Raw genomic sequence first — 11311 nt, 5'->3', positions numbered from 1 at the left:
TGCAATTAACGTTCATTTGCCATGTTTTGCACCAAGTGCTTAAAGAATATGAGTGAAAGACGGTGATGATCTTCAGCAGAATTATAGATTCCGCAATGATCAGCATAAGGTCTTATTATAGTATATGTGCAGTGAGGTACATCATTAATATATATGAGGAATAATAAAGGGCCAGGCAGATCCCTGCAGAACGCCTGGCGTAACGCCAACAGGGGATGATTCCACTGAATTGAAAGAAACAATTGCGAGCAATACTGAAGGAAACTGGCGATCCAAGAGGCACGACGGGAATTATTGAGTATGGTATCTAGTTTCAACAGCAGCCTTACATTTAAGGACAGAGTCAAAAGCATTAGAGAAGTCAGTGAAAATGACATCTATTTGGTTTGCTCGATCTAGGTTAGAGGTGATGTCATGAACAAAATCGACTAATTGTGTAACAGTGCGGTAAGCACGACGGGAACCATGCTGAGCCGATGTTAGAACGTCGCTGGAGTCGAGGAATTGAATGATATGCTTGTGAAATAACGCGTTCCAATATCACTGTGGTGCAAGAGATATGGGCCTGTAATGAGATAGAAGTTGTCTATCACCAGATTTGTACAAAGGTTATACTTTCGCTGTTTTCCATGAAGACGGTACCTTCCACCAGAGTCCAAGGATTCCTGGAAGATTACAGTAAGGTACCGGGCTGACCATGAGCAGTATCTCACAGGAAGGAATTCGGTATGCCCGTCCGAGCCGGAAACATTTCTTGGTGTAGAGATTCAAGATTAGGTTCAATGCACCGGCAGAGCTTATTACAATATCGCTTAGTTTATTGCTGTGCTTCGCACTTTTGCGCTGCACTTTTTCTTCTCTCTGGGCAGCGATCGAGCTACCTCGTCTAAAAATGTGTAAGGGGGTGGTGACGGCAGTTAAACTTTCGATAGGTCCAAGTTCGCCGAAGAGAATTGGGTTTACGCGCATCGTTTAGAAGCGCTGTGAGTTTGATTTAAGCGAATGGGACCGTTATAAGTATTTTCCAGAAGTTCGAATAGTAAAATCCCGGTGCGAAGCGATTAGCAAACACTATTTGAAAAATATTCGAATGTTGGAATATTTGCCACCCCTAGCTTTAAAACTGTGACACTCTATAATAATAACTATGAACATCACAACTTGTAAGTGTAATTGCAGGGTGTCTACCGACCGGGAAAACCGGAAATTCTCAAGCATTTTGGATAGCCTGGAAATACTCAGGAAAAAATCAGGGAAATTGTGCCCCCATCAGGAACTAATCCACTAGTAAGCTTTATTGAAGGGCACGAATAGTTCGCTAGGGTAACGCCGGAGAGTGCTAAGTACTGTCATGTTTCGTTGTGTTCGTTAGGGCCTCACTCCTCCGAATCCCGCGCCACTCACGTCCAACCACAACACCGTCCGTGCACACTCTGCCCGCACACAGGCCGGATGTCCACTGTTGCCACCACGCCCAGGGGGCGCCAACATACCCCCATCACTACCAATGGATGCCCTCACAGCCCGTCCCCCCCTTGAAGCGTGAAGCTCCCCGCTGACCATGGAGGATGGTATTTGACGAGCTGGTCGGCATGGGCCTCGCCACAAGCTGCTCCCAGGTCTGTGGGTGGACGAGCTTGAAAGTGTTTGCACCAATACGTCTGCAGATGCGGAATGGACAATTTCGCCTTGGTGCCAGCTTCGATGAGATGCCTCTTGCAGCGTCACTGAGTATGTGGGTTTCTCGCAGGACAAGGTCGCCTTCCTCCAATGTCGTGGCTCGGCGTCGCTGGTCGTAGTGCTGCCTCTGGGCACGCCAAGCATGTTGCTGATGCTGCCGTGCAGCATTCATGACTTCTGCCAAATGGGACTGAAGTTCTGCTGCGAATGCGTGAGAAGATGATACCGCAGGCTCAGCGTCTTGCTTGTCTTCGGTGGGTTGCCAGAGTGTTCGGAGTTCACGGCCATAGCAGAGGAAGGCTGGGGTGTATCCAGTAGCAGCACTTACAGCGGTTCGCATTGCAAAAGCAATCTCGGGAATGTGTTGGTCCCAGTTTTTGTGCTCATTGCAGTATGCACGAATGCACTGCTTCACGGTGCCATTGTGCCGCTCGACCATCTGTCCGGCTGGCCTGTAAGGCACCGTGTGGCGCTCCGAGATGCTCCATCGCCTAAGCAGGTTCTTCCATAATTTACTAACAAAGGGCTTCCCATTATCGCTAGAAATAGCAGTAGGTACCCCGTGTCTGCAGATGAACTCTTCCTCACGGCTGGCTATCTGCTGTGTTGTTGCTGCACGAAGAGGGAAGAGCTCAATGAATTTGGTAATTTGTCAACAATGACCAGCAAGTGCTTGTGCCCCCGAGGGCTGGTAGGTAACGGCCCCATTAAGTCAATACTAAGTTCTTCCATTGGTGCTGCAGGCCACTGGCTTGCCATAAATCCTTGGGGTTTGCAACGCTGTGCTTTCGTCCTTTGACAGACTGAGCAACTGCGGACATACTTCGATGTGTCATTGCTCATGCCCAACCACACAAACTTGTCTCTGATGCGCCGCAGTGTCTTGTAGAATCCTGCATGGGCACTTGTCGGGTGGTCATGGGCCATCTGCAGGACCAAGGGGCGAAGGTGAGTAGGCAACCAGGCTACCGTACGGTCGCCGCGACATTGCACCAAAAGTCCTGATGGCTCTAGATGAGACGTGGATGCCAGGTCCTCCAGACGACGGGTTTCGGCAGTGCCTTTGTGCAGGCACTCTCCCTGGATAGTTCTCGTTATGTCACACAAAAGAGCATCACGTTGTTGTTCCTGTGCTAGTTTTTTCGCACAGTTTATAACACTGAGGTCCTCAATGGTGGTTGGCAGGCAGGTTTCAAACGTGACAGAGCCTTCGTCAGTGTCCAAGTTAAGTGGCAAAAGTCTCTCAGGCAGGCTTTCAGCTGCTGTCTTGGAGTTTGGCTGAACAGGTGCCCGGCTTAGGGCATCAGCAGGAATGTTGGCCTTCCCGCGACGGTGCTTAATTTTGCACTGAAACCCTTGAAGGCGTAGCACCCAGCGCCGCACACGAGGAGATGCCTGCTCAGTGGTGAACATCCAAGCCAATGACGCATGATCACAGTGCACTTGGAATTCTGTGAATTCCAAATAAGATCGGAATTTCTCTACAGCCCATATGACGGCCAAACACTCCCACTCCTGGACTGTGTAATTATGCTCCGCATCCGACAAGCCTCTGCTGATGAATGAAATTGGCTTCAAAATGTTATCCCGACGTTGCAGCAGCACTGCGGCGATACCAACACTGCTGGCATCTGTTTCAACTACAAATGGTGCATTGAGGTCTGGCAAGCTCAGAACTGCATCTGTTGCCAGCCTTGCTCGGAGAGTCGCAAATGACTGTTCTTCAATGCTCGTCCACTGCCATTTCTGTTGCGTCTTGAGCAAGTTGGTTAAGGGCTTAGCAGTGAGGGAAAATTGTGGAATAAAGTTCCTGTAATATCCAGCCAAGCCCAGAAATGCCTGCAGTTGCTTCATGTTGGATGGCCGTGGGTACTCTGCCACTGCGCGCACCTTCTCTGGGTCTGGTCGGCACTCTCCTGGAGATACAACGTGACCAAGGAAGGTGAGGGATTGAGTGCATTGTTGTACTTTGGTTGGATTAATTGTAAGCCCTGCATTCTTGATGCGTTCGAGGACTTCACGGACGTGTACCAGGTGTTGTTCTATTGTTGGAGAGTACACCAAGACATCATCAAGGAACGCCACGGCAAATTTGTGGTTTATGCCCTCAAGAACCCTGTCCATTAAAGCTTGGAATGTGGCTGGGCCTCCAGCCACACCAAACGGCATCCTTGTGAATTCGAAGGTGCCCCTATGACATATGAATGCAGTCTTCTCAACATCTTGTTCCCTCAGTGGAATTTGAAAGAACCCTTGGGAGAGGTCAAAGCTTGTAAACCATTGTGCATTGCCTAGCTGAGCCAGGAGCCAATCAGTGCGAGGCATTGGGTACACTGGTACCCTTGTGCAGGAATTCAAGCGTCTGTAGTCGACAGCCACCCGGTAGCCTCCGGATTTCTTTCCCACCAGTACTGGTGCACTTGTCCAGCTGCTTACGCTCCGCCTGATTAGGCCTGCTTCTAGCATCTCGTCCAAGCAAGCATCCATGATGCATTGTTTTTTTGGATTGACTGGGCGCAGTTTTGTGCGCACTGGTGTGCTGTCACCTGTGTCGATAGAGTGCTCAATGAGTGTTGTACAACCAGGCAACTTTGTGAAGAGTGCCTCATATTCTCCCAGCAGGCCCCTGAACTCACGCATCACTTCTGCTTGCTGTCCTGAGCCACTAATGGTGTTGCATGCCACAACGTCTGGCTGTTGCTCAAACAAGTTTCCGAGGCAATTGGCATCACGCACTGGATCTGGGGCAACCTTTCTGTCTGGTTTGTCAAATGGAACAACAAGCTGTGGCTCCATACCTATAGTCCACTCGCCCAAAGCTATGTGCAAGGACATGCCAGTGGCTGTAAGGAAGTCCCTTCCGAGCACAACATCCTGGCACAGGTCAGGCAGACAAATAAATTTTTGAACCCGGGAGCCGCCATCCCACTCTATTTTGCATTTGGTAGCCTCGGAGCTCTGGGACCAACCTGATGCCAAGCGGAGTGTTCGAGTTTCGCGTTTCCTTTTTCCCCCCGAAGAGCATGCCTCACTGGTGGCTAGTGGACCAAGGAGACTCACGCTGGACCCAGTGTCGAGCAATGCACGGAACGTCGTACTGCCGATTCGAACATCAAGAGCGGCTCCTTCCCTCCTCCGGCTGCAGATGCAACTTGCATAATAAAATTGCAGTAGGAACCCGCCGAACCGGTGCCTACTGGCGCCCGTTTCCCGAGCACTGAGCCTGGAAGTGCCCTGGACGGCCGCACTGGAAGCAAACGGCGTTGTCTTGGCGCGGTCTACTCGCACAGTTGCGTGCAATGTGGCCGACGCCGCCACATCGTCGGCAAACAACTTGGCTCGGGGCCCGCTGAGGTCGACGCCCCGCTGGTGGTCGGTACGTTGGTGCGCCGACAGATTGGGCCTGAATTATGGGCCACTGGTCCCGATGGTATGACGGTTGCACTGCTGCGGGGTGGAGGGGCCACGCGCACCCAGGTGTCCAACCGGCATTCGGCGCGGAGACGACTGCTGCGGAGTGCTGGGGCACTGCCATTGCGTCAGGCATGCCATGCGCCGAATATGCCAAGTCGCGCGCGACCTGATTTGTTTTGGGTGGCGGAGGTCGATATTGTAGCCGGCGCCGCACTCGCTCCATCAGGCCATCGGCCGCATCCGCCAGGGCCTTCAAGCTTGAGAAGGTAGACCCCGCTACCAAGTCTTGCAGCTGGGGGTGCATTTGGCGCAGCACTCTGTCGACCTTGACGTCGTCGGCAACCTCCTCTCCGATTCGGTCGTAGAACTCGGAAATAACATAAATAAATTCTTTCAAGTTCTCCTCCGGGTGTTGAGTGCGTGCCTCCAACTCTTCCTTCAGGCGCTTTTCGTCAGCCGACGCGAATTCCCGTCGGAAAGCGGTGACAAAGGCATCCCACGTAGCGAAGGGACCCGCGAAACGATGCCACAATTTCGCGCTGCCGTCAAGCGCCGCGGTAACGACGCGGCGAACTCGGTCCTCCAGAGCTATGTCGTTAATCAGGCAAAAATTGTCCACTTTGCTGAGGAATTCCTCCGGGTGTTGCACATCCTGGAAGCCCGCGAACCTAGGCAACGTGGTCGCAATGGGCGCTGTCACCGTCGCCGACATTTGTGTAGCCGGCGGTCCAACAAAGGCCGGTCGGCGCTCGTTGCCTCCGGGAACCACGGGAGCGGCCATTAACGCCTGCCGCAGCTCAGATGCTATGCGCTCGCGTTCGATAGCCGATCCATTTGTCTGACGCAGCATAAACTGTACGAATTCATCGGGAATTTCAGTCGGTCCGATCCCGGACGAGCCCCCACTTGTCATGGTCGTTTGTGTTCGTTAGGCCTCACTCCCCGAATCCCGCGCCACTCACGTCCAACCACAACACCGTCCGCGCACACACTGCCCGCACACAGGCCGGATGTCCACTGTTGCCACCACGCCCAGGGGGCGCCACATACCCCCATCACTACCAATGGATGTCCTCACAGTGTTGTACATCAAAATGAAGGTAATTGAATGGTCTTTCAGAAGCAATCTAAATATTACGCATAAAAATATATACATAATCGAGAAAAAGTGTCAAATGGAAAGTTTCACCAAAAACCAACATCAAAAAGTTTCAAAAGGCATGCATATACAAGTAAAACTGTGAACTAAAAAAACTTCTAAATATACAAAATGTGGAAAAATGTCTTCTTTCTTAAATGTAAAAGTTTGGTCCGCCTATCTATAACTGCCTTTTTTTAGCTCGCTTCAACATCAGAGCACTCGTGTGCCCATCACAGCTGATGGCTCTCATGCCACTGCAGGAAACAATTTCGAGTAGTAGTGAAACACAAATGCACATCACAAGTTTTGCAGAAACACTTAGTTTTTAGTTCAACTTTGTTGCGGTCATAGCACGGCTTGCAGCTTCTGCGCCTTTTTGCCTTTTCTGGCTTGTGGAGCGTTCGTTTAGTGGAAGGTGGTGGAGGAGTGCGAGCTGGCTTGGCACCATCGAGGTTGAAAATCTGACGAACGAGTTCTTCCCTGAAGGCAAGGTGGTCATATTCAGATTTTCTTTCAAGTTCGGGGATCTCTGGGTGTGATGCGCGGTGTGCTTGAAATAAAATAAAACTATTCACACAGGCAATATCGATGCAGTGGAAGAAGAGTGTTTTCCACCACCGAACACTTCTCATGAGGACGTTGTAATAGCCAATCATCTGGTCTGATTTATTTACTCCTAGCATTCCAGAATTGTATTCATGTATCAGCAACGACTTCGGTACAGAAATCTGAGCCCAAGTGTTTCCCTTTTTTTCCCTTCTTTTTGCTGTGACTGTCATGTTTGCTGTGTGAATGGTGCTCATCATGTTGACAACACGACAGTCTTTCCATTGAAGGTATAATATACCACTATCACGGAGCCATCTTACGTCCCCACGTCACGCTGTTTTCTCCCAACGTGTGTCTTAGTTCACCAGGAAATCCTCGCCGGTCTTTCCTCGTTGTACCGCAAGCCAATGTTCTTCGATCAATTAGGTGACTGAACAAACACGTCGATGTGTAGAAGTTGTCCATGAATATTCAGTATCCCTGATCAAGATAGTCGGCACACAGCTGGCAAACTACATCGAACGCCAATCCATGAGGCCCTGGCTGATCCCGCTTGCCGGTATATACACTGAAACGTACCGTGTATCCGGTGCCGGGATCAGCTAGGACCCAGAGCTTGTAGCCCCATTTTGTTACCTTATCTTTCATATACTGCCTGATGCCCGATCGCCCTTTGGATTTCACCATCCGTTCGTCCACGGAGAGATCGCGATGTGGCTGAAAAAGTTTCGCCGACACCTGATTCATGTGCTCCATGAGCCACCACACGAACCGGAGCTTCCCTCTCGATAGCTGGCTCACATCGTCCAAGTCAGCAACATGGAGCATAGCGAGCAATGCTATGAAACGGCGTCTAGGCATTATTCATCGTGGAAGCAGGCCACTGTAGAGTTCTCCCACGTTCCAGTAAAGTTTCCGCCGCGGAACCTTGACGAGGCCCATGTAAATTATAAGGCCAATGAACTTCATCATTTCATCCGGGGTCACCTCTTCCCACGAACCATCGGTACGAGCGTGCGTCGGTTTTTCGAGAATTTTTATCCAGCCGTATTTGTTTGAGTTTTCACAAAGCGTAGTGATCACTTGCATAGTGAAAAAAAGAGCGAAGAAGTCACGGGTCATCAGAAATCTTTTTGGTCCGTTCCTGAGTGCCACGCCCACATAGTCGGTGATGTATACGCCAGGTGCCCGTCGCGGAGCAAAGATGATCCGCTTCTGCGCTGGCGGCCGGACGTCATTGCCATGGGTTGTTGAAACCCTGCCAAATGAAGATAACACAATAAGAACATATAGCGACCGCGCAAGCTTGCTCAAGAGCAAGCTGAAAGCAAAGCGAAACTAACCTTTGTCCACTTGTTGAACCTCCAGGCTGATCATTCCCTGACTCGCTGTCCGAACTGAAATCTGAACTTCCAAAGTCGTCTTCCGACTCTTCGCTGCTCGTTTCGTCAACGAAATCAGCCACTGAAGCAGTGGAATCGCGAGATCCGCGTCGTTTTTCAAGCGCGCCGAGTCGCAAACGTGACGCCATTCTTTCGATCAGCTGATGCGACCGCACCCGAGATAAACTGCAATTGTCCGCCGCCGCCTCTCGGAAAGAAAACAGACTACTCTGAGAATGAAAGAGTGGTGTTCAAAATACCGCACAGATGGCGCTACATGTCAGAGCGCGCAAAAAAATCAGTTTGAAAGCGCGTTGAAAGCTATCGGTCATATACGACTGATGGCCCTACGGGGCGATCCCGAAAGTGTTAACAGTCGAGGCGAGGCACACCACTTGTTCTTTGGCTGCAGACAGTTGACTATTTCGTTGAGCGTGATCTTTCTGCTTTAGATGTTTTTTTTTTTCAGTGCGAGCAGTAGGTCCAGCAACGCACTGCTGGGCTCTTCCAGTTTCAGTTTTTTGTGTGTGTGTCTGTAAAAGAAGGAAATGTCATCACATGGATATTATGTCACTCTTCATTAAGAAATGCAAAAGAGAAATCACCATCACCGCTATAAGAAAAATGTGTTTACGTGAACGCTCTGATCACTTGCGTCGGTGTCACTACCATCAGGGATTTTCTAGACCCTGACTCACCCTTTCGTCATTTTACAGCGAAGGCTGTTATGAGATCATTTCACCGGCCGTTTGTGGCGCCATAGTTGTCCGCCGCCGGTGTCCGTAACCACTATCGCTTGAAATATGAAAAAAAAAAAAAAACGAAACAAGAAAAAAATTCCAGGATGGAACGAGGCTCAAACCTGGGCCCTCTGCGTGGGAGCCCAGTAATCAACCTCTGAGCCATGCCAGTGCTTGGAAGTGCCTTGCAAAAAGGTCCTATACAGGCTTCATGTCGGGAAGGAACCACATTAGCAGATGCAGTATAGCGTGATAGAAGAGTAAAATAAGCCCCAAGCGTCGCACAACGCGAATTCTGTAACAAGGCATCACACAATGCGAATTGTGCAACGAGTAGGTTGTTGAATCCATTGAGTAGGTTCCAACCCATTACAAAGAGCTCTGCCACAATTCTTCGTCGTCATCAGGCACAGCATCAACAAAGTGCGCATAATGTCTTACATGCGCTCAGCAGGTACGACGGCTCTCCGCAGAATGACGAAAAATGGCACAGTGCCTGCTGCCCTACTTCTCAAAAATTACAATGATTTATAGCGTAGTGGGTTCCTCGCAAGTGCACTTGTATTGGTTGCCAAGGAAGCCTATAAGCGCATGATCCATTTTCTTGGGGTCTCAGTAAAATTACAATGATTTAGAGCGTGGTGGGTTCCTCGCAAGTGCACTTGTATTGGTTGCCAAGGAAGCCCATAAGCGCGTGATCCATTTCCTCAGGGTCTCAATAAAATTACAATGATTCATAGCGTAGTGGGTTCCTCGCAAGTGCACTTGTATTGGTTGCCAAGGCATACCTGCCAAGTCTCCCGGATTACCCGGGAGACTCCCGGATTTTGAACGTTTCTCCCGGTTGTACGGGTCATAAGAAAATCTCCCGGAAATCCAGTTTTGCCCCGCGCGTCCAGTGCTTTGCGCGCCCCGTGCGTCACGGTGACGCGAGGTGGGACGTTTCGCGTACAGATGCGCTACACGCAATTTCAAAATTGATCTTAAATGTGTTATAGGTTGTATCAGTCGTTAATATTTCTTAGATGATGCGTTTGTGTACACACAAATCTATCCCACAAGTTATCTCGCCTTCAAAAATTTGTGTCACTACTGCTTTAAGTGGAGATCCCAGCACTTAAAAGGATGTCTGTCGAGATAGCGTGTTCACCAGCGCTTGCGATCGTCCCCGTCTCAGCGGCGCCCCTTATGGTCCCTTGCCTGACGAAATAACTGGTAAGCAAGCGACGACAGGCCTCGCACGCGGAACGATGTTATCGCATGTGCCCTTCGCGCGACAGTGACGGCCGGGTCGTTTCATCTCTGCTTCAACCACGTTCGTCCCTATAGCGCTAGCGCGCATTTACTCGCACGTGAAACAGACTATGCGTAAGCGATGTTATCGGTTTGGACTCTGTACAGATCAGCGGCGACCGCAAAATCCCACTGACAGTGTCCATATAATTGCTATAGCAGTACCCCCCCCCCCCCCGTCTCTCTCCCACGTCAACGTATGTTATACAGCATGACGGGAGAGGGAAATAGCGATCGGGCGTCACCCAATGCAAATTACATAACTGGTGGGCCGTTTAAAGCTTCCAACCCATTACAAAGGGCTGAACCATAATTCTTCATCGTCATCAGTCGTCGCGTCAACAAATTGCACATAAGGCCTTACAGACGTGTAGCTGGTGCCTCGCTTCCCCGCAGAATGGCGAATAATGGCTTAGTAGGTGCTTCCCAAGTTCACAAAAATTGTGATTTATGGTGTAGTGGGTACCTTTCTAGTGAACTTGTATTAGTAGCCCTAAGGGAGCTTAGAACAGGCTCTAGAAACGCCGCTCTTCCAGCTTTCGCTGTGACTGTGCTGCGGTTTCAGTGCAGGCCTGGCGTTTTTTGGTTATGAGGTCATCCTCAGACTCTGAAAAAAAAAAAATTATGATGCTGATACTGTGCCAGCAGCCTGCTGTGGTGCACAGAACATGGAGCATTCTTTAACTATGAGTTCGCAAAGCCAAATCCTATTTCACAGATATGGCATTTCAGCACAGAATTAGACAAGCAGTTAAATATAGAATTGATAAAGGTATCACACCTTCAGCAGCGTAGTGTGAGCCACTAAACTACCATTATTGTCAGTAGTTGCTTAGGAGGTGTGAGAATAACTTATCAAATATACGTTTGCAGATCCTGGGAAGAAATAGTGATTTGGTGACACTGTGCAGCCTGTAGCACACTCCTCGGCTGTATTTGTGGTTACTTGGCCTAATAAAATTTTGCAGTGGGAGAGATATCCACAGGTCAACCGTGCACAAAGCACACCTGACGTGATGGCATGCAAATGCAATACTTTGCAGCTGTAGACCACTAATGTGGTGTACAAGTGTGTAGGCTGTTTGATTGGGTGCTTAGAGAAAGAGAATACG

Source organism: Rhipicephalus sanguineus, chromosome 8, assembly GCF_013339695.2.
Source record: "Rhipicephalus sanguineus isolate Rsan-2018 chromosome 8, BIME_Rsan_1.4, whole genome shotgun sequence".
NCBI classification, from domain to species: Eukaryota; Metazoa; Arthropoda; class Arachnida; order Ixodida; family Ixodidae; genus Rhipicephalus; species Rhipicephalus sanguineus.
Note: the sequence above shows the minus strand (reverse complement) of the source record.